Consider the following 23,312-nt stretch of genomic DNA (forward strand, 5'->3'; position numbering starts at 1 on the left):
CAAGTGAATAGCTAAAAGCATATATAGACGCGTATCAAATAATAAATAGGCACATATTTGAATCCAAACTTTAGTTATGGTTCAATTATATGTCTTCCAGTAACATATTAGCTCAGCTATTGTATTTACGGATACTTAAATTATAAAACAATACAATTAACACTTACTAGATAAATATATTCTTAGGTTTTTTTTTAGCATAAACGCTGAATATATTTCCTTTGGGTTTTCTCCAAAACTCGAACCCACGAAATAAAAAGTCGGGTTCCAGCGGCTTTGAGAGGAGTTTGGGGAAAGTCTGCCTTGTCTGAAAACTTTTTTTGTTTGCAAAGTTAGAGCCGGCTGGTGAAACTTGCTGCCTCGCTCTCTCTCTCTGTGTCGAAGGGGCTGCAGATATCTCGGTGAATAATTTATTTCTGTCTGCTGGCAATCTCTGCTCGCCCTCGAGGTCTGCAGCCGAACGCAGACGTGCTGTCTAGTTTTGTTGAAGCTTTATTACTGGCAGGTTAATCCGCCCAACCATTAGACAAAAGTGTGGTGAGCTTGAGTTTAATATCGTGTTGCCATTGTTTCAGTGACTTGTTTGCAATTCCCTCAATCTTCTCTGCTCTCACACCCAACAGTACACTTAAACATGTGTCGCAAAACTGCGCAATTATAAGAAGAAATTATTTGTAATGTATTTATTTCACTGTCCCATCTACACAGGGTCTTTACATTACAAAAGCAACAAGCGCCTGCAGATTGCAATTTAGGAACGTTGCGTCTATAAAAACTATTTGTAGTTTTTTTGTGTGTTTATTTGTACTTAGTAACGTTACCTTACCGTCTGAATGATTCCAGTCCAACACAATAAACAGATAGGTGTACAGTATTAGGGAACACCTAGTGTTAATGTGTTTCACTAAAAGAAACCCTGCTTCACACCACAATAAAAGGTAAGGCCAATTCCAAGCTACTACTGTAACTTGTAAGAATGTTTTAAATAACTGCTACTTTTATAAAAGCTTCTGACAAACTGTACCGTGGATTCAAATGAAAAAAATACATGTGTAAAATCATATGTAGATCAGATGCTTGTTAACACAGTAATAGTCTAGATTATGCATTTCTAAAATACTAATATCTACAAATATACTGTCATTGTTTGAGTCCAGCAGACACTTTGAGATAAGGTTATGAAATATGTGACTGTTTCAATTCTAAACCGTACTTAAACTAACACTTAATTAAATGTACCTATGTGCTAGCTTTTCAAAACATCAAAAGTATGTTAGGAATTTAAATCAGTAATTTAAGAAGTTTAATATCATTTGAAACTTTCCTTACTGTGGGAGGGGAGCTGCTTCTCGTGAGGACTGATCGCACACAATTAGACAGACCTTGGACCTATATTACTGGTACTTCCCTGAATTGAGTCTGACCGTTTCACTTGTGCTAGACAACTGTGCACCAAATTAGCCCAGAACGTTTGAACCAGTGTCTATGCTGATCAATTCGATGAAGGATTTTACAAAGAACCTAGTAATTACATAATTACAGAACAGGCACGGCTCCACGTTTTTGCAGTCACAGTGTGTTTTTGCAAGAAATTCTGACTGTAACTACCAAATTATACATTCCTCTGGCAAATAGATCAAAATCAAATATAAATGAAATGAAGTCAAAAATACAGAGGAAGCAGAATCATGGCATGCTGCAACACCGGACTTTGAACTTCTAGCAGAGGAATACTAACTAGCAAAACTAAAATTTCAAGTAACTTTACACCAGTTAAGTAGCATTACCTTTACAAAAAAGTAGATGAGATTAAGTTTGTTAGAAAGTGCCAATTAATTTTTCATTCATTGGTATTACAATTTAATCTTTCCCCCATGCTAAATGTGTCCATGGAAATTGGTATAAAATGTGCTTCTTAATCAATCATAAGAGAATTCAACAGAATTGCCGGATAGAAACAAAAAATGAACTATTATCTCCTATGGGAAAGATTTTAATTACTCTGCAGCTCTCATTCAAATTAAGTTTTTAAACAGAATATGAATAACTGCAATTGATGACAATTAGTAAATATTTATTGAAAGACACTGCATGGAACACGGTAACTGCATTTTAACATTACTCTGTTGCACAACTAGTTTCAGATACATTAGAGTGATTGTCAGGTGTCACATTTTAGTGTCCCGTGATAATTGGTTATTGTCTATAAGAACGTGATGGAAAACAGTGTTAGTGTCTTCTGTAATAGGATCAGTATCAATGAAAATAATGAGAGTTCCCAGCACTATGTGTGCAATAAATCCATTGTAGGTCCAATTGTCTTGTTGCATCATGTCCAATGTCAACTTGCAAATAATAACTCTCCTTTGGCACAGAGCCAGTGTCCCATGCAGTTCAGTTCCTCTTCATCCACTCAAGATCAGCATTTCTTGTTGTCGGGTTACTGCACCTGGCTGCATAATCTTAACTTTGCACATATGCGAAATTGAGAGAGAATTCTATCAGAAGAGGGAAATACTTATCAGAAATAAAAGCATCATTCAATAATTTCAACATATGGAGTTTTCCTTTTCTGAATGTAAAAAGATGCAGACTAATAAATATGCATATTGAATCTGTAATCATTTTTTATTGAAATTATATCTGTAAATACTTGTTACCTGAATTAGAATTTTTTTCAAAGAACAGGGAAAACATGTTTCTCTTTTAGATTGTTGCATTGCAAATCTGAAATATTAAATAAATAATTAAGATAAATCGATGCAGAAACAAAGTGCATGTCAACATCTATATCTGGTCCAACAGCAAACATTTCCTCACTGTCACGTTCTGGCTTCACACTTTTTGATTGGCTGAAATAAAGACAGTAAATCACAACTTTAACTATATTGACTCACCTGTAACTATGCAGACACACAAAAAAAACTACCAATCAAATTGCTCAAAGAAATCTCAATCTTTTCAGCCATCATGTTTCTTCTTGTGAATTGAAACGTCTAATGCCCAAAAATAAGATTTGTAATATAAGAAAGACATAAAATTTACACATTTCACAATAACATGATTGAACTTGCCCGTAAAAATTGTCTTTTGTGTCTTTGATTAACTTTATTAGTGTTTTTGCTTGTAGGGTCAAAAATTTGACTTGCACCTGCCGATTTCCCCCTGAACTATTACTCTGTTAGCTAAAGGTAGGAGCTACAGTGTGAGCATGTGTGTTGAATTCCCAGCACACATCAATAGGATGGTCTCAGTGCAAATGGAGGTATATATCTCCTTATGGTGTAAAAGGATTTCTAAGTTTCCTTAAATAATTTGAAAACAAGCTGAAAGACAACATAGACAGTCAGACAGACAGAGATAGGTTCATTTTTGGTACTTGTGTTTTATTTTGTTAAATGTTCTATTAATCATTGTTTTCAAATTCTAATTATTTTTCTCAGTGTATTACTTCATGTTTTACCTTTTCCAAACAACATTTCTTCCTTTTCCAAACAAAAATAAACAGGTTGAATTTTGAAAGTTTTTGAGATAAACACAAAAGGGCGATTTTAAACCTGCCAACCGGGTATGCGGGCAGTTAAAATTGCTGGTGGGACTTGCCCACCGAGGTCCCGTCTGTACTTGACCTGCTGTTCTGAGCAGGTGGGGCCCTTCTTTAAATACGCTCCAAAGGCTCCAATGATGTCATCCAGGCCTGACTGCTATTTTATCCACAGGCCTGCGCGGGGAAGCCGCGAGGCCCCCCTTAACCCTCTTCCAGCCACTTAACTGAGTGCTGGGGATTGTTCCCTCAGACCACGCTGGCTCCCACCCAACATCCCGCTCCCGCTCACCAGTTCCAACAGGAGACTGACGGGGCCTATGCAGATGAGGCCTGGGAGTTAAAATCTCCCATGTCTCACGCTGCCGAGATCAGGACGGTTTGCCGCGGGACTCGGGCCCCACCCACCCGACTCCCGCCCCAAGTTAAAATCAGGGCTAAAGACTTTGATGACAAATGCTTGTGTTTTTGTTTATGGTTATAAAATTAAAATAAACATTCTAATTAATCACAGCTGTGCTAGCTATTTATGTAATTGCAGTGTGTAATGGAAAACAAAATAATGGAATCTTAAAAGACTTTTTGAGCAAAAATGTTTCAGATGCAGTCAGTAAGTCTAAAATTTTGCTAATCCAGATCCTGCCCTTCGATGCATGTTCTTTGCGACCACAGGTTTCCCTCCCTGATGCTTCCCACCCAGTTGTTTTCCCTATCTTATTCTCATTCTCACTAAATCTCCAGACTCATCTCTCCCTATGACTCTCTTCATGAGCTCTCTCTCTCTCTCTCTTTCTCTCCTGTACAAATACATCAGATACGGTAGCCTAATGGTTATGTTAATGGACTACTAATCCAAAGCCCTCGCTCAAAGGTCTGTACTAATAATCTTTAAGATTGTGAAAGGGTTTGATAGGGTAGACGTAGAGACAATGTCTCCACTTGCAGGGGAGCTCAATACTAGGCGCCATAGTTATAAGATAGTCACTAATAAATCCAATAGGGAATTCAGGAGAAATGTCTTTACCCAGAGAGTGGTTAGAATGTGGAACTCGCTACCACAGGGAGTAGTTAAGGTGAGTAGTAGAAATGCATTCAAGGGGAAGCTAGTTAAACAAAGGAATAGAAGGTTATACTGATAGGGTTAGATGTAGACAAGTGGAAGGAGGCTCGTGTGGAACATAAAGATCAACATGGACCAGTTGGGCCGAATTACCTGTTTCTGTGCCATACATTCTATGTAATCCACAGAATGTGTATTCAAATCCCACCAGGGCAGTTTGAAAAATTGAATTGAGATTAAATAAATAAACCTGGAAATTTATAAACTAGCTGATAAAAATAAAAATGACGGGTGGATTGTTATAAAAACCCAGCTGGTTCACTAATGTCATTTAGGGAAGGAAACCTGCCATCCTTACCCAGTCTGGCCTATATATGACTCCAGTCTCACACCAACATATTTGACTCTTAACTGCTCCCTGAAGTGGCCTACAAATAATTTTTAAAACTGCAGCAGTTCAAGAAGAAGACCCACCGCCTTCTTAAGGCGATTAGGGCTGGGCAATAAATGGCGGCTTTGCCAGTGACGCCCACATCCTGAGAATTATTATTTTTAAATGAGACTTACCTGATTTTCCTACTGAAGCTGCCATTTCTCTCTCCCACTGGATTGCTCCTGCTGACTGCAGCCTCCCCTGCCTGCTGCTTCCAACCCTGACCTTATCCCCCTCCTACTACTTCACCATTCTTCAAATTATCTTTTTGACACCTCAGCCTTTACTGCTTCAGGATCCGAGGTCACTGTCCGCTCCTCCATGTCCATTGCAAAATTGGCCGATTCCTGACCACAGCTCGTTGCCACACCCCCTTCCCTCATTTTTCCATTCTATCTGTCTGTCTCTGATCATTCAAGACTATCGCTGAATTTTCTGCTCCCTGCATCAACTATTGCCAACTAATCCATCTGTCTTTGTCTCTATTACCTTTTTCTGCTCATTCCATTCCTTGTTCTGGGTCTTCTCTCTTTATCTATTTCCAGTCCTTCATTCTGAACCCACTCATTCCTACATTCCTCCCACTTCCTATCATCCATCACTCCCTGCATTTCTTTTTTACCCCCGAATCCTCACCCCAATGCTCCCTACCTCCTCTTGGCCACACATTGCCACTTCACTCCTCTACTCTAAAATACCCCCTATCCCCCCAGTGTTTTCCTTCTCAACTACCCACTACCTCACAATGCTCAAGTTGCAGCTCTCTTAATTGCTCCAACACCCACTTCCAAAGCCCCCCCTCCCAAAACAACATATCCTTTCACTTATAGTACAGTGCCACAAGAGATCCACTTCTTTATAAAACACCATATCCTCCAATTTTGTGTGTCATGGTATAGAGATCACCAGTACTATTTTAAAAACAATACAATAATGCCAGGTTTTATCCATGACATTGTGGCATCACATTTACTGCATTATGCTCTGGCATCACTCTCTAATGTCACATTTTTTAATTGGTTGAAACAAAAAAAGTCATAACCCTTAACTCTCCAGACTTTCATGTAATTCTGCTGATTCATGAAAATGTACTAAATCAGAAACTTAACCAATCAATCACTGTGTTCTTTCAACACACTTTCATCCACCAACTTTTTCTCTCAAACTCAAATGTCCATGTATCAAAATCAGATTTCTAATATAATAGAAACATAAAGAATTACATATCTTACATTATTATGGTTACATTTACTTATAAAATTGTCTTTTATGTCTTTGAGTGCCTTCATTAATATTTTTTCAAAAAGGCCTGTTTGTTTGAGAATCCTTGGGTGTAGTTACCACCTACATCCAATACTAAGACCACTATTCCTTGGCTTTCTAGCCCAGTTTTTGGTAGCCCAGTACTCTGTTGCACAATTGCAAACAGACCCAATTTCATTTTTCACCCCTTTCCTATTTTCCATTTTTCTGCAGTTTGTTTTTATTTCACTTTCACAACCTATTTATTTTTTGTGACTGCTCCACATTGCCCACACACGACCCGCAATATGGCCCACCGGCCATCCAAAATCAGCATCCATTTTCCTCAGGGCTTACTTTTTCCTCCTATTTTTATATCCTATAACTATTTTGACCATGATTTGCTTCTGCTTTCCCCGATCTGCATTTTGTCTAAACTGTCAAACCGTGCACAGACTTCATAATCCACATTTGTGCAAACCTGCCCTATTTTCCAATCATTGGTTAGGCTACAGTTAGAATATTGTGTACAATGATGGGCACCCCACTTAGGAAGGATGTCAAGGCCGTGGAGAGTTTGCAGAAGAGATTTACTAAGATGATACCAAGGATGAGAGGCTTTAATTATGAGAAGGGACAAGAGCAACTGGGATTCTTTTAATTAGTACAGCGGTTAAGAGAAGATCTGATACAGGTGTTCAAAATTGTGAAGGGTTTTTATAAGGTAAATAAGCGACAACTATTTCCACTGGTTGGTGAATCAGTAACCAGAGGTATAAATTTAAGATCCTCGTCAAAAAACAAAGCGAGAGATTGGTAGAATTTCTTTTACACAGAAGGTTGCTAGAACATAGCTTTTTCTGAGAACTGGCCCAGATGTAATGGGTTAAATGGCCTCCTTCTGTGCTGTAAGATTCAGTGATTCAACCTCATTGCATACCTTGCCACTTTCTCCATTATCTTTTGGATATTTTTTCAGTTTAATGGGGGCATGTGACCCCACATTCATGGCCAGGGGAATGGTCATCCATGTCTTTTTCACCCTCTAGTTATTGATGGGTTGCCTCTCCATACTGAACAGAGCAGTTCTCCTTACTCTCACATCATCAATTAAGACTTGCAAATCTTTGTCTCTAAATCACGAATCATGGCTTCTGCTGTCTGCAGTGTTCCTCCATTTCCCACTGAAATTGAACACTCTACAGCTAGATTGGCCCATAATGGTCTATTTATATGGATAAGTGATTATTTAGCCTGCTAAGCAACATTATTGCAGGTACTTCCAAATTGGACACACAGTCGTGCATTACTTTCAGCACACCTGAGCATCCAGAAAGCTTACCAAATAAGGTAATGCATTCTTGCAAATACACTAGGAATAATGAGTAAGCAATTTAACTCCCAATGAATGCACTGTCTGTGTACCAAGAAGAATTTCACTCCAACTGTTGTAGCGAGCAGGGAGCCCATTCTTCCTGATCTTGGCTGAGGCTGATCTTGGTACTCCAGGATAATTAATACTTTCAATACTTCAGCCAGAATATAAATCATTTTGCACAATTAAATTGTTACTGAAACTCACAGGCAACTTATCTGAAGAAATCTTTGGTCACCATTAGATTTTTTTGGATTGCTGTACGTTTTCATTTTAAAATAAAATAAGTTGTATCTTTTGTTGCAGCGCAGAGATCACACATTCATTTTTTTGCCTGAGTGCTGAGTGCTGAAGCATATAACTCATTTGATTATTTTGGTTTGTTCCTGGAAAGCACTGTACTCAATAATGTCTGCTACTTCCTTCTACTCAAACAATCCCTCGGATTTGGCAAGCTCTCTAACCTGTTTCGCCATTTACTACAGTAATTTCATTGTCTCTCTCTTTGTTTACAGAGTCTGTGCTGCAATCTTTCCACGCCTGTGGCAGAAATCTGACGGGGGACTGGATTTTATTTCATTTTGTCTTCTCATGTTTTCTTGCAAACAGCATAGACAATTTTCTTAAGTAAATTAATAATTTGGGAAACAGTACAGTATTGGTTAGATTGAAATTTAGAATAGTGGATAGAAATCACAAAGAAGACAGTTGTTCAGATACATTAGAGATGACAAATTTATAAATGCAAGGATATGTTTATTGTGTTTGTGAAAGTATTTTACGGTGCCTTGTTTTCAGAAACCCCTATTTAAATGCTATCTGCTAATTCAGCATAGTACTTGACTAGTAGATGTTAGGACTTGATGAGAACTACGTAAACATTGCAAAGATGCTGATATGGATTCATTCTGTAGTGAAAACTCCCATCTCTAGACAATAGATTCAAGTATTTTCTACAAAACAGTCTATATTTTTTTCCTTAATTTGTCATTTTAATTTATTTCTATTTTCTCCTCTTTGTAATCTCCTAACCCATACCCTGGGCTCCCTTGACAGGACAAATGCTAACCTCAGCTATGTTCCCAGGTTGTGCTAGTTGCCACTCTGTGGTCAACTGGTAAAGGGACTGAGGAGTGCAACCAATTAGGAACATCTGTCAGTTTTCCCACCTTTGCTTGGCACTGCCACCAATGACTTGGTTGAGACTGGCAACTTGGCATTTGGAGGAACCTGAATCTTGTTTGGTGTGGCAATATGTGTGCCACCACAATATGACTATGCAAATGGCCCTTCATTACTGAATTATGTATTCTGCCCTATGATGGATTATAGTAGGCCAGATTGTTCTAGTCTATTCCTAGTATCATGGTACAAATTTGCACTGAAGATGCCCTATTTCCCATTGTGCACAAGCAGACCACTGCCAAATTCTCTGCTGCTGATTGCAGTAATCTATTTGCTGAAATCAGCCTACATCAGTTGCATGTAATGTGAATCCACATCTGGCATGTAAATGGCATATTACAACCTTTTCCCACCCATACTCTATCAAACCTAGTTTGAAATAGTAACCTACATTTTCAGCACATCTCTAGAAGCTGGAAAATCTCAGTGCAACTTCTAGGAATGAGCGTCAGATTGAATTCCACACTTGAAGGGACCCAATTTGGGGAGTTCAGGTTAGTTTATATGGTCCAGTTATGGTTCAGGAATCTTGTTTGTTTTTTTCTTGAATGCTTCTGCCCACATGTAAGGGACAAAGTGATTCCTGTGTACAATGCAGATAGAATATTCTGCCATGAGTCTTCCAAACATCATTGGCACATACCGTAAGTAGCTGTCATCACCGCTAATGTAAAATGAAAATAATAAATAAAATGAAATCCTGCCGTGAGCAGGTGTACGAGTTCTTGTAGTAGGAATACATCCATCTGATCCTAATGTGGTCTTGTTGTAAAAAAAGAATTGATCCAATCCCTAGAAGTACAATTGAGTGCGAAATATGCAGGCATGGCGTTAGTTTATCCGTTATCCACAATCTGTTCAATATGCTCACATAGGGGGAGGGAGTATGTAGCCTTGTGCTAAATATATGCCTTTCTGGTCCCTGGAAATCTAGGATCATATTTTCCTCTATTGGCTAATCTTAGTGGAAGAAGTAGACATATGTAAATAGTATTGCAATATACCAGTTGAAAGTGTAAACAAAATATTCTATATTTAGCACTGCTCTAAGAATTTTTCCTATTCAAAAATGGGTTCAAGAACATTATGAAAAGAAAAGGAAAATAGCATTTTACTTGTTAAGGTCTTGTTCAAAGCCAATCATGAGAAACTCGTAAGAATTATGCAAGGGGAGGGTGTAGGAGGCCTTAGCCAGTTGTACAAAGGACAAGATTTTGAGATGTCACCACAGCACTGATGGAAGTGAATTCAATATCATAGCATTGATGGAAGTGAATTCAATATCATAGCATTGATGGAAGTGAATTCAATATCATAGCATTGATGGAAGTGAATTCAATATCATAGCATTGATGGAAGTGAATTCAATATCATAGCATTGATGGAAGTGAATTCAATATCATAGCATTGATGGAAGTGAATTCAATATCATAGCATTGATGGAAGTGAATTCAATATCATAGCATTGATGGAAGTGAAGTCAATATCATAGCATTGATGGAAGTGAAGTCAAAATCATAGCATTGATGGAAGTGAAGTCAAAATCATGGCCCTGATGGAAGTGAAGTCAAAATCATAGCATTGATAGAAGTGAATTCAATATCATTGCATTAATGCAGCAGTCATTGCTGGGTAGCTTTTAGTGCAGTTGGAGGAGAGAGTGATCCAGGAGCACAGAGGGAATTCACAGAATAAACTACCCCAGATAGTTGAACTTCAGCTACATAATCATCTGGTCATGGCGGAGGGGTAGTGCATGAGGAGACTCAGCAGGGAGGTGTGACTAAGAGGTACAAACTGACCTACAAAGACATGTAAGGATAGTCAACCATCCACACTGCACTACCAATGGCAGTGAAAGTCATCACTGTCCTTAACTTTTATGTCACATGATCTTTCCAGGCATTCATAGGCGAAATCACAGAAGTCAGCTCCATCGCTTCTTTAATTTAAAGCCTGTTTTGCCGTATGCCGGCTTCACATACATCCCAGCAGCAGAGCCAGCTAAAGGTTTCCAGATTGGTGGCGTCCCTCGGGTATGATCATCGATTTCACACATGTAGCCATTTCTGCACCTTGCCAATAATCCTATGACATACCTAAATATTATATTAATGTGCAGGTTGAAGATAAGCATAGTCCTGTGAGTAAAAACTGACAGGAAGGCTCTCTTCCTGAATCTTCACTTCTCCCATCTTCCTGCCTGGCAGTATTTCAGTGTGAAGCTTGAATTACAGCTCCTGTGCTGGGCAACAAAGCTGACATTATTCACTGGGACTATCCCAGAAAAAGTATGACACTCCTCTGAATTCTTCCAATATGAGCATTGAAAGCCAAAGGGAAATCCAAGAAAATCTCCATGTATTTTCAAGTTTCAGCGACCTGGAGCACTGAGCCAGTAAGGGAAATACCACTGGGTTGTTGTGAAAATTGGGATTCAGGAAAGAATAAAGCCCCAGTTATTCTGACAAACACAAGTCAGATCAAGGCCAAATCCTGAAACAATCCACTCTGTAACTGCCAATGTAAATGTAAATAACATACCTGAGTTGGTTCTGGCTTCAAGAATCTCACCTCGGAGATAAGTTTCATGCTGGGATCAATTTAAAGGTTGACAATTGTAAACAATTTTACAACACCAAGTTATAGTCCAGCAATTTTATTTTAAATTCACAAGCTTTCGGAGGCTACCTCCTTCCTCAGGTGAACGATTTGGAAATGAAATCCTCGAAATGAAGTCGCATTTATAATTCACAGAACAATGCTTGGTGAGTACAGACAGTTTTTTCAACTGCCCGTTGCCAAGGCAATCAGTGTGCAGACAGACAGGTGTTACCTGCCAGGTCTCAGAATATACAAATCACCAAAAAAAAAAACAACAAACACAAAAAAAAAGAGATAGAGAGGTAGAAACATGGAAAAGACAGCAACTGACCCGTTATATTAAAAACAGATAACATTTGTTCGCTGGTGGGATAACGTGTAGCGTGACATGAACCCAAGATCCCGGTTGAGGCCGTCCTCATGGGTGCGGAACTTGGCAATCAATTTCTGCTCGACGATTTTGCGTTGTCGTGTGTCTCGAAGGCCGCCTTGGAGTATGCTTACCCGAAGGTCGGTGGCTGAATGTCCTTGACTGTTGAAGTGTTCCCCGACTGGGAGGGAACCCTCCTGTTTGGCGATTGTTGCGCGGTGTCCGTTCATCCGTTGTCGCAGTGTCTGCATGGTCTCGCCAATGTACCATGCTCTGGGGCATCCTTTCCTGCAACGTATGAGGTAGACAACGTTGGCCGAGTCACAGGAGTATGAACCATGCACCTGGTGGGTGGTGTCCTCTCGTGTGATGGTGGTATCTGTGTCGATGATCTGGCATGTCTTGCAGAGGTTACCGCGGCAGGGTTGTGTGGTGTCGTGGACGCTGTTCTCTTGAAAGCTAGGTAATTTGCTGCGAACGATGGTCTGTTTGAGGTTGGGTGGCTGTTTAAAGGCGAGTAGTGGAGGTGTGGGGATGGCCATAGCGAGGTGTTCGTCGTCATTGATGACATGTTGAAGGCTGCGGAGAACATGGCGTAGTTTCTCCGCTCCGGGGAAGTACTGGACGACAAAGGGTACTCTGTTGGTTGTGTCCCGTGTTAGTCTCCTGAGGAGGTCTATGCGATTTTTTGCTGTGGCCCGTCGGAACTGTCGATCGATGAGTCGAGCATCATATCCCGTTCTTACTAGGGCGTCTTTCAGCGTCTGTAGGTGTCCATCGCGTTCCTCCTCGTCTGAGCAGACCCTGTGTATTCGCAGGGCCTGTCCATAGGGGATGGCCTCTTTGACGTGGTTAGGGTGGAAGCTGGAAAAGTGGAGCATCGTGAGGTTGTCCGTGGGCTTGCGGTAGAGTGAGGTGCTGAGGTGCCCGTCTTTGATAGAGATTCGTGTGTCCAAGAAAGAAACTGATTCTGAGGAGTAGTCCATGGTGAGCTTGATGGTGGGATGGAACTTGTTGATGTTATCGTGTAGTCTCTTCAGTGATTCTTCGCCGTGGGTCCATAGAAAGAAAATGTCGTCGATGTATCTGGTGTATAGTGTTGGTTGGAGGTCTTGTGCAGTGAAGAAGTCCTGCTCGAACTTGTGCATGAAAATGTTGGCGTATTGGGGTGCGAATTTGGTCCCCATGGCTGTTCCGTGTGTTTGGGTAAAGAACTGGTTATTGAAGGTGAAGACATTGTGATCCAGGATGAAGCGGATGAGTTGTAGGATGGCGTCCGGAGATTGGCTGTTGTTGGTGTTGAGTATTGATGCTGTCGCAGTGATGCCGTCATCGTGGGGGATACTGGTGTATAGTGCCGAGATGTCCATCATGGTGAGAAGTGTTCCTGGTTCAACTGGTCCGTGGGTACTGAGTTTTTGTAGGAAGTCTGTCGTATCGCGACAGAAGCTGGGGGTTCCCTGTACGATGGGTTTCAGGATGCCCTCGATGTATCCAGAGAGGTTCTCACACAGGGTTCCGTTGCCTGATACGGTAGGACGTCCGGGTGTGTTGGCTTTGTGTATCTTTGGGAGGCAGTAGAAGTCTCCCACGCGGGGAGTACGTGGGATGAGAGTGCGTAGGATGCTTTGAAGGTCTGGATCGAAGGTCTTGATCAGTTTGTTGAGCTGGTGGGTGTGTTCTTTGGTCGGGTCTGTGGGTAACCGTCTGTAGTGTTCCTGGTTGTCCAGTTGTCGGTATGCTTCTTTGCAATAGTCCGTTCTGTTCTGTATGACTATGGCTCCTCCTTTGTCCGCTGGTTTGATGACGATGTTGCGGTTGGTCTTGAGAGTGTTGATGGCGTTGCGTTGTGCTCGGGTGACATTCTGGACTGTCTTCTGAGTGCGGCTGATGAATCTGGCATTGACGCATTTCCTGACAGCTTGAGCATACATGTCCAGCTGAGGTGTTTAAAGGTGTTCTCTCCCCCATTCAGCCAATAGCATCACTCTTACTTTCCCCATTATATCCACCCTATACTGCTTCCTACAGTTACTAGTACCACTGCAGCTATCCAATTGAGAGCAGGCAGTACATACAGTACAGCTCCAGACAATTTACCCAGATAGTTTTGTATATAGAGGTACTGCAACTCTGCATAAACACCATGTGAGTTGACTGTTCCAGTAAGTTGCATTTCATTTTGTGTTGGTTGTAATTCATGCACGTCACCATGGGTGTAATTTGTTTATGCACTGCGACTGGTAAGATTATGTGGCTCTTAAAAAAAAGACTCGAGGTCATCTTTAAAATGTGAACACTCTGACTTTAGAAATAAATAAAATGCTATCTTGGTGACATAACACAGAGTTGTATCAAAACGCTCAGTTTTTATTAAAGACAGTGGTAACTGGGCTGGTGAAGGAGTCACCAAAGCAGTAGGATGCAGCTTCATGTTTGTGATTCTCCGAACCTGAGACAGGAAATTATATTGGGTGGTTTACTAGTAAAGCAAGATAATTTCCCTCCATTTACCAATCCACACTGTTTTCACCAATTCCATGTTTACTGGATGGCTTCAGCATAAGTAGCAGGAGTTCATTGTACTATTATTGTATGTACAAATAGATTAATCAGTGCATAACTATGCCACCAATACTGCTAGTAGAAGTTATCCAACTGCACAACAATATCTTAGCATATACAGTTTGCTAAAATATGGCATAAACTGTTTAATTGCAGAAGTGCGATTAAAACGTGGACTCACACAGCATCAGGACTGAGCTGGAAATGACTGGCAGAGAGCCATTTGAGTACATTGAGTACATCTGAACTGAGAATGTTGTTTATTTTTATTAATGATTTATGTGAATGCAATAGACGTTTGCCACTGATGTCATTTTGTGATCTGTAGTGGAAACTATTTTCCAACACATGGCAGGTTTTCAGCCAATCACATCAAGTGTTTTTCCCCTAAGACATATAATATTTTGATGAACTCACACATAGAGAAGATAGCCAGTTCTCCTGGCACCTGAATTATCTAAAAATGTTTAATGGTTATGATGTACAAGTGACTGAAGTTTTGTAACGCTAACACCATGGCAATGCATAAAAGTCAAATCATTTTAGAAAAGTGAAAATCAAAAACAGGCTGGGGACATGTAAAGAACAACAGTCAGCAACAGACATATTTAGGAGACATAATGAAGGTCAACATTAGGTCTCATTTTGAAAATAAATAGGAGGCCATCCCTCAGCGATGCCAGCGTGTGGTGTCGTGGGTTGGCAGGATACAGTTCAGTGATGCCAGTGTGAGGTGACATTGAGTGGCAAATGCAGCTCAATAATGCCCGTGTGGTGTGCCATGGAGTGGAGCTAGTTCCAATCTCAGAAGAGGTTATTAAGAGGATCCACTGACACAAGCAAGGAAGAGAAATGTCCACTGTCATACCTGGTGCTGGCTTTACAAGAACATTGGCAGAAGTTTGAGATAAAAATGATCTCCCCATCCTCTTGGCCTTCCAATAGTGTGTATCATTGGGCATTCTGAAACAGGGAGAAAATAAGTAAAAATTAAAAAAATTAAAATGCGATTTTAAAAAAATTGTGCTTTTCTTTCATACATAGCTGTGGCTGGGGGCCTGGTAGGAACATTGTAACTAAGCTTGGGCAATGGGGCAGAGGTAACTAATGGTCTGGTAGAAACAATGTAACTGAGCTTGGGTAATGGGGCAAAGGTAACTAGTAACCTGGTAGGGATAGTTGAAATTAAGTTGGAGCAGGGATGACAAGTGATCTGTTGGGGACAATAGTAATTCAGCTAGTGTGGAGTGGACCAGTGCCTTGGTGAGGATGGTGGTAACTGAGCTGGTTCAACAACAACAACGATAACAACTTGCATTTTTATAGCACCTTTAATGTCAAAAAACAGCCTAAGGTTCAGAGGATATTAGTAGCCCATCAGGCTGGGAAAGTTGTTTTTTTTCTTAAGCACATGCACTGATAAGGTGCTATTTAATAATTTGTTATATTTGTGTTCTATTTCTGTCATTGATATTTTAAGGTATATCATTGGGTGCAAAAGGCAGCGTCTTTGATTTTTGGGTGCAAGAACAAACTGTGCACTGTTCCTGGACTTTGATGCAAAGCACAGAGAGACAGAGCACAGAGAGACAGTGCACAGCTGGAGTATTTGAATTGGCTGTTGGTGGAGGCGTTGCAGGTGTAGTTTCAGTTACTTTGTCAAATATGACTTATTTATTCCACTGATTGTCGAACCAAGTGTAGCATAAATAGAATTTGTTGCTTTCTGAGAAGTGTTTTATCATTATGGGTTATTTCTCTGGTGTGACTATTTTTATTGTCACTAATACGGGCCTTTCGCTATTACAGATTAAACCTCCATCATTTACAGAATATCACAATGGCTTTTGCACCTCTCGCCCAAGTACCAGCCTCTTCCATATCTACATATCTCCGCAGTCGCACTTTCTCCTGATCTTTCCTTCATGTTACTGTAGTTCACAATCTGTTTCATTCTTTGTCTCTCCTTCTCAGATCTTCACGGCCCTCTTTTTTGCCTCCTAAATCTGCATCTCATTCACTGCCTCTCCCTCTGTTTGCCTACTTTCCCATCTACCTCTTTATGTCTCCCAATAAGTTTCCTCAGCTGTTAATACGGGACTAAATCCTGAGGTTAAGTGTAATATTGCAAAGCTACTCCTTACCCTCCTCTTTCTACATTAAAAAAATCCTAAAAAGAAGCAAATATTTCAACAAGAAAAATTGTTGCATACAAAAAAAGATCTTTACAATGTGAGGTGTCAGTGAAATTATTGATTGGATCATTCTTAGTAAGCTACCATTCTCATTTTTATTCTATATTAATGCTAAGCATGGTGTTATACAAGCAATTAAATATTTTAGAATGTACAATTTATTCCTTACATTCTGTTGCCAAACATCTACATTACCAGTGAAATTATATCAGATACCATCAGGCCTTAAGTCACTATCATATTTAATAGCATATCACCTGTATCAAATAACTGCTATAATATAATTTAATGGTACAACATGGTATAGAAATTGTTGTTTGTGTGTAAGTGTATAAATCCTTAGTGTCCATATGACATTCCTCAGCCTGCCATTTTAACTGAAACTTTAAACCATTTATTTTAAATGAAGAAGACCACCATTAAAATATTTAAGCATTTTATACCAATTTTGCAAACAGTAATTTCTAGGTTTCTTTCTATTTGATTCACCTTCTTAGTTATTTCTATGCCACAAACCAACTGTGGCCAAGAGAGAAGATAAGCAACCTGAGTTCCACCAGTGTCATTTAACACTGGTCACTGGAGCTATATAAGACTGGCCCAGGGTGACTCTTTGATTATTTCTCTGCCCTTTAAAAGGTTTGCACTTCCCCACAACAATATAACTGAGACTTGGCAGATGTTAACCCACAGCCACCTGCTCTGCTTCACCATATATTAGTGCATTAATGCGCAACTTCACCATGCTGCCAACAATTTTTATATAACCTATGTATTATATATTATTAAACAAAACAAGGTATTAGATATATCTTCTTTCATTAACTAATATTTGCTTCCTACTTGCACTGTCTTTTTGCTAACATTAGCAATAGGAGGGGGGAAACAAAATGAGGTGCCTGCAAGGAAGTCTTAATTATTATGTTACTCATAAAATCAGTCTGGAGGCTCTGTTGAGAGTCCAGAACCACTTGGGCTTCAATCAGAACCACTGGTGTCAACAGAACCACTGCCTTGTAACTCACTGTCAGCTCTCTAGGATTCTATCTTGTTATATCAATGTGGTTTAATAACTGAGCGACACATTCACATGTATGCATCATGGGTTTGTCATACTCCCTTAATAAGAAAAATAAATGTGATTGCCTTCAGTGTAGATTTAGGGATGGAATTGTAAAATAATTTTCTAATGGTGGTGTGATACATTGGAGCACCAGTGCACTGTACCATGGGATGTGTAGCTCTCTGTCTCAGCTGTGCATCAAGGGGAGCTGCTAAGATTTAATATTAATAAGTCTTGGTTCTGAAAGGATGGGGCTGAAGATGGAAGAATGAAACTGTTACCTGGTGCAGTAGAGGGTGCCCTATTAAGTGAAAGATTAGCACAGTTAGTCCCTATCCTCACTTGCAGCTGACACTGCTCCAAAGTGAAGTTGCCCTGTTGCCAGGGATCTGTTCACTAAAAGGTGAAATTAGACCAAGCTGTAGGGACATGCATCCCTACAATGGTGTGTGCTGAGTATCATGAATGCACTTCTGTACACAACTGTAGTGTGAAAGGGAAGAAAGATCTGGTATGTATTTTATTATTTACTTACTTGAATCATGTTGACTTGAAATAATTTCATTCCCTCTGTAAATTGAGATTATAATACGGACACCTAGAGTATCTTTTGAACCAAAAGAGTTATTTGGAATTATTAAGGTAAATCTACACCAAGTGCCAGTTATTGAACTCTTTGTAACCATCTTCTCAGGGATTAATCCCCTTCTCCTCATCTCTCAGCTGCGGGTTCCAAATACTAATTCTGTCTGAGTTCCGGTTAGAAACTCTTTTTGTATCAAAGGTAAGTAGAATTGTTTCTTTAAGACTTTCAGTATGGTAATACCCCATGAAATGGATTATGTAACAATTCCTTTAGAACTTGTGTCATTTCACGATTGGAAATTATTAAGATGAGAGGATTGTATCCCTTGTTTCCGGATCAGCACAAATAAAGTCCTGTAATTGGAAAGTGAGGCTTAAGTGGTACTTTTCAATCTTTATGTCAGAATGTATGTGTCCGTGTTTAGACTGATGTCTCCGGACAGCTGGAGTTTAGCTGATACGCCGTTGGTACTTGCTTCTCCCTCCCCGTCGAACTTTCGGTGGCGATCTTTCTGCAAACTCAACTTTTAGTCATTGGCAATACCTGCTCATCCAGCATAATAAAAATGATTATAGTTTTGCAATAATTATTAGAGACGTGATTTTTCAATTAATCTTCAATGGGAGACTGCATTATTTGGTCTTACCGAGTCCGTTTTAAGGATTAATTTTATTAAATAAATGTGTGCGGCGTGGAAATCATAAACATCCCTCAAACTCGCGTGCAAAGAAAAGCCCCAAGGTTGTGTTGCTCTGTAGTTAATAGTTTACTAGATTCCATACTCCCACCTATTCGTGAAACTCCATTTCTGATTCCTATCCCCTAATTTACAGTTATCAATAATTTAAAGTGTAATCGTGTTCACACAAGGACAGCGAACATAGTTTTATTAAATATTCATAACCAGTGCTAAAGATTCCTTATCAGCTGTTGTGACCTAAAATTATAAGAGAAAGCGTAATTCCAAACTTTAACAAAGTGCATTCCATTCAATACAGCTGCCTGCTAAATGCTTGTAGTTAACTTTTTTTTTTAGCTGTTCTGTTTAAATATTTATTGAGAGGTTTTACTGGAAATATTTGGTAGCAGTTACAGTACTAGGATTGTGTTTCCGGATCCTGCACCCTGTCAAAACTTACTCCTCCCTCCCTCTGCTCGTTACCTCTTTCCAAACCGGCCGTCTCCCCAGGGAGAGACATGGTTGTTTTGTATATCGTTGGCTGACAACTTGTGCCGCCGGTTTTTCCCCGATTATTCTCTTTGTAAACAAGTTAGTTAAAAATATTTGTTAAATATTTGTTAAATATTTTTAGAGTTAAACAATCGGAAATGTATGCACCTTGTCTAACACAGCTGCACTCTGATCCCGTGTAGCATTGCGGGACTGCGAAGTGATCAAGTATCCTCCTTGACACGGTTAATATCTGATCACTAGCTGTTACGAAACCGCGCACCTCATGCATTTTCGCTGACCCCATTACTAAATGTATTATTTTTTTTTCTGGGTCTCTCTCTAGGCTGCATTGAAATCCTACAAAAATAACCTAATGGCTGCTCTTGATGCTGTCAAGCAACTTCTTAGCGATTGTCTCATTTGCATCGTTTCCAATGTTAACGATCTGCTTGTGAGACTTCCCATAGATTTATCATAAGTTGTAGGAAACGTTTTTTGCAATTCATTTTAAAATCGGCATGTACAAGTCATCGGCAGGAGTTCATTGCAGAACTGAGAAAAACAGCATTCAAATTGTTTCCATTTTTTTGATTGCCTGTGGGTGCGAGAGATGCAAAATGAAATGAACTGCAGCCTTTCCCATTCAAAAACAATTGTAGTTTAATGAGTAACACCGCTACCCTGAAATAACTGGAGCCCAGTATGAGGCTCTTATGATTTGCAGGGCCTTACACGGCCACGGGTGATAGGTAATAATTCAATTCCCAATTATTCCTGGGGAGTCATGTTCTATGTATTAATGTAGAAAGAAACGAAATATAAATATTTCCACAATTGTTTTCGATTTCATATTTTGGACTGCATCAAAACAGATTTTTCTTGTTTCTGTTATTTGTCATGATTAGTTATCTATTTGGATAGAATAGCGATTTATAAATCAATACATACTGTTATACATAACACAACCTGTAGTAGAGTAAATCTGCAGAAATAGAAACAAATAAGCTGCCAGTATTAGTTTAACATTTAGCTGAAATATATAATAAAGGCGTCATCATAGACCATCGCAAACAGATCGCGTACAAACTACAAGCCGGAGGAAATGATTGACATTACCGGCCTGTACCAGGCCGAGTGTGAGCGGTTGAACCGGCAGGTGATTCTGCTGTATTGTATTTTTGTAATTATCAAGTCATACAGATTTTCGTCTTTTAAACGAAAGTCTTACAAAAGTTCTCAAAACTTGTTTGGTCACATTGTTAAATTTAATAACAGGGCAAACCTAATTTTACAAACATAGGGGCCAAAAAAATTCAAACCAATGTAATTTTTTCTCAACGTTTGCAGTCATCTTTTGTCAGGTGGTGTGCGGCTATTAGTAACAATCCACTTTCGTCACATTAAAAATCAGTTATCGTCACTCAATTATCGAGGGTTATTTTTATGACTCAATTAGAAAGTGTGGATTCAGTGGTAAGGTTTTTTTTAATATCCTTGTAATCATGTCTTTTGATTTTGGGTATCACACACGGAAAGTCAATACTGTACAATTTCTGTAATGAAAAGCAAGCTGAAATGAAGACACATTTCGTCACTTCGGGTTTCCGTAATTTCGTTACGCCCGTGCAATCCTAGTAGTAGAACAAGGAATTGTTTGATATGTTTTAGTTGCAGCCTGCAAACAGTGAATAATAAACGTAGCTTTAATTCAAGAAAAATAACATGATATTGAATTAATTAGATGTCATTTCTAAAAGAAGCTAACATGGAAACTCCCGCAAACAGAAGATGCTTGAGACTCTCAGCGGGTCAGGCGGCATCTGTGGGGAGAACAGACGAGTTCACATTTCAGGTGTGGACATTCACCCGAACTTTTGTTTCTTGTCAATTGGTTACACTATTCTAACTTCATAGACTTACCTGGATGTAGTGCAATGAACGGTTTCACGTCAGAATTTTTTTTTAAAAGTACAATTCAAGAACAGATCTGCATTTTACTTTACTTTTTCTAAGGACAAATATTTGCTTTTCTCTCAATTTGATCTCTCATTCGCGTTCTCCTGCACTGAAGTAGTAGCTGGTCTTGCTCTGTATGTGAATGTTAATTACCATGTTTGAAGTGTTGTCAGTTTCTGATAATAGTCCAGTGTTAGAGGAGCTACAGTAGATATAACCTCTGCTGGGAACAGGTGCAGCTAACATTTTTCAATCGTTTTAACTTTGCCTGGAACAAGCTGCCATCTGTTCCATAGAAGCCGGCCGCTTTTGATGTGTAAACTCAGTTTCTGATTCACTCTCAAAATGTGTGATTCCTGAAAAGTATATAAAGCATTGTAATAGTCAATCCATGACATTAAGCAGAGGAAATTGTTTTATATTACGTTCCATTTTCTAGACATCAGTTGATTATGCATCTGCTACAGTGATGTCCACCTCATCGATTCTTAACTGTTACATTTGCAATTCTCTCATTTTAAGTGTGACATTTGTGTGTTGATGTTTTATCAATGAACTGAATTGTATTCTTGTACGGTTGTGTGAGACTGATGATGCACACTTGCTGCAGAGTTTCCCTGATGCGGTCATTATGGTTGAGGGGTGATCTAATCGAGGTATTTAAAATGATAAAGGGATTCCATGGGGTAGATACCTCTGGTGAGGAAATCCTGAACAAGAGGGCATAATTTAAAATTAGAGGTAAGCTACTTAGGAATGAAATCAGGAAGCACGTTTTCACACAAGGGGTGGTGGAAATCTGGAACTCTTTCCTTCAAAAGGCAGTGGATGCTGGGTCAATTACAAATTTCAAGACTGAGATCAATAGATTTTTGTAAGGTAAGGGTATCAGGAGTATGGGACAGAGGTGGGTAAATTGAGTTGAGGTACAGATCAGCCAGCCATGATCTAATTGAATGACAGAACAGGCTGGAGGGGCTGAATGGCCTACTCCTGTTCCTATGGAAAGACACCGAGTTGGAGGCAACTTTTTTTGGCAACAGTGAAGCTGCTTCTATGGCAAAACTATTTTAAATGAAATTTCCCTACTGCAATTCGTGATAGATTCGCGTTTTAAAAAGACTTTAAGTGGCCATTTCACCAAAAACACGTTGCAAAACGAAGTGCATTAGTAATAAATTATGGAAAAGCTCGCCCAGTTTCCTAATGGTCAATCATTCCCACTTTTAATCTAGTTTTTTTCCGGTACGGTCGCGATTTCATGTCTTTAAATTGAAGGTGTATTTCCTGTGTAGTATTAGAGCAGTTCTTGTGACTAACTCTTGTTGCGAGACATGTAAAAGTTTCTTTTACCTATTTTTAAATAAATATTGCTATTTCAAAATAAATACTACTCCATTTTCTGATGTAATTCAGTCAATTCTTTTTTTAAAAAAATCAGCTTGATTTTTAAGAAGCGATATCACCAGCCAATCGTTTAATTTGTCTCTCCTTCAAAAAAAGTTATTTTAGTTGACAAACGGCTATTTTTAGTATTACAGCGGATTTGTCCTTTAGTTGATAGAGAATCGAAAGTATTTATTTGAGTGATCTTGATTTTTTTTTATGCTGAAAAATCCCATTTGCCAACGCTTTATAGAGCAGGAATCGCCTCATATCGCCGTCCAACACCACGTGTTCTTCGCTTTAAGATTCTTTGGAGATTTATGTAACGCTGCTCGAACCTAGAATTTAACTCAAGATTAATATGTGCACAGACGTGGCTTGATAACGACGCTCTTTTGACGAAAGAAAAAAAAATAAAAATGCACACAATCTCCTCTCTGCAGCGATGGATGTGTGCAAAAAAGCTCAGACCGTATGGTGATTTCCCTATGCAAATAAGCCATTGCGGAAATAAACAGCACGCCTCGCTCGCTTGCTTTACTTCTGTAATATTTTTATACTACGCCATCAACTC

The 23,312-nt window shown here is 39.4% G+C and overlaps 2 long non-coding RNA genes across 3 annotated transcripts in view; both read right to left on the reverse strand.

The window, feature by feature from the left end:
- The window catches only part of LOC137299758 (uncharacterized), a 106,583-nt gene extending 106,212 nt beyond the window's left edge, over positions 1-371 (reverse strand). For both annotated transcript variants that reach the window (XR_010957970.1, XR_010957971.1), the window contains exon 1: positions 168-371. This is a non-coding gene — a long non-coding RNA (uncharacterized lncRNA). The remainder of the gene's footprint in view (positions 1-167) is intronic.
- A 1,721-nt stretch (positions 372-2,092) lies between these two features.
- LOC137299759 (uncharacterized) lies at positions 2,093-19,471 on the reverse strand. Its single transcript, XR_010957972.1, has 4 exons — positions 19,385-19,471; positions 15,247-15,341; positions 2,661-2,727; positions 2,093-2,498 (listed from the first exon to the last, which is right to left on the reverse strand). It is a non-coding gene; the product is annotated as an uncharacterized lncRNA (long non-coding RNA).
- Positions 19,472-23,312: the final 3,841 nt, after the last annotated feature.

This window comes from Heptranchias perlo, chromosome 29, assembly GCF_035084215.1.
Source record: "Heptranchias perlo isolate sHepPer1 chromosome 29, sHepPer1.hap1, whole genome shotgun sequence".
Classification (NCBI taxonomy): domain Eukaryota; kingdom Metazoa; phylum Chordata; class Chondrichthyes; order Hexanchiformes; family Hexanchidae; genus Heptranchias; species Heptranchias perlo.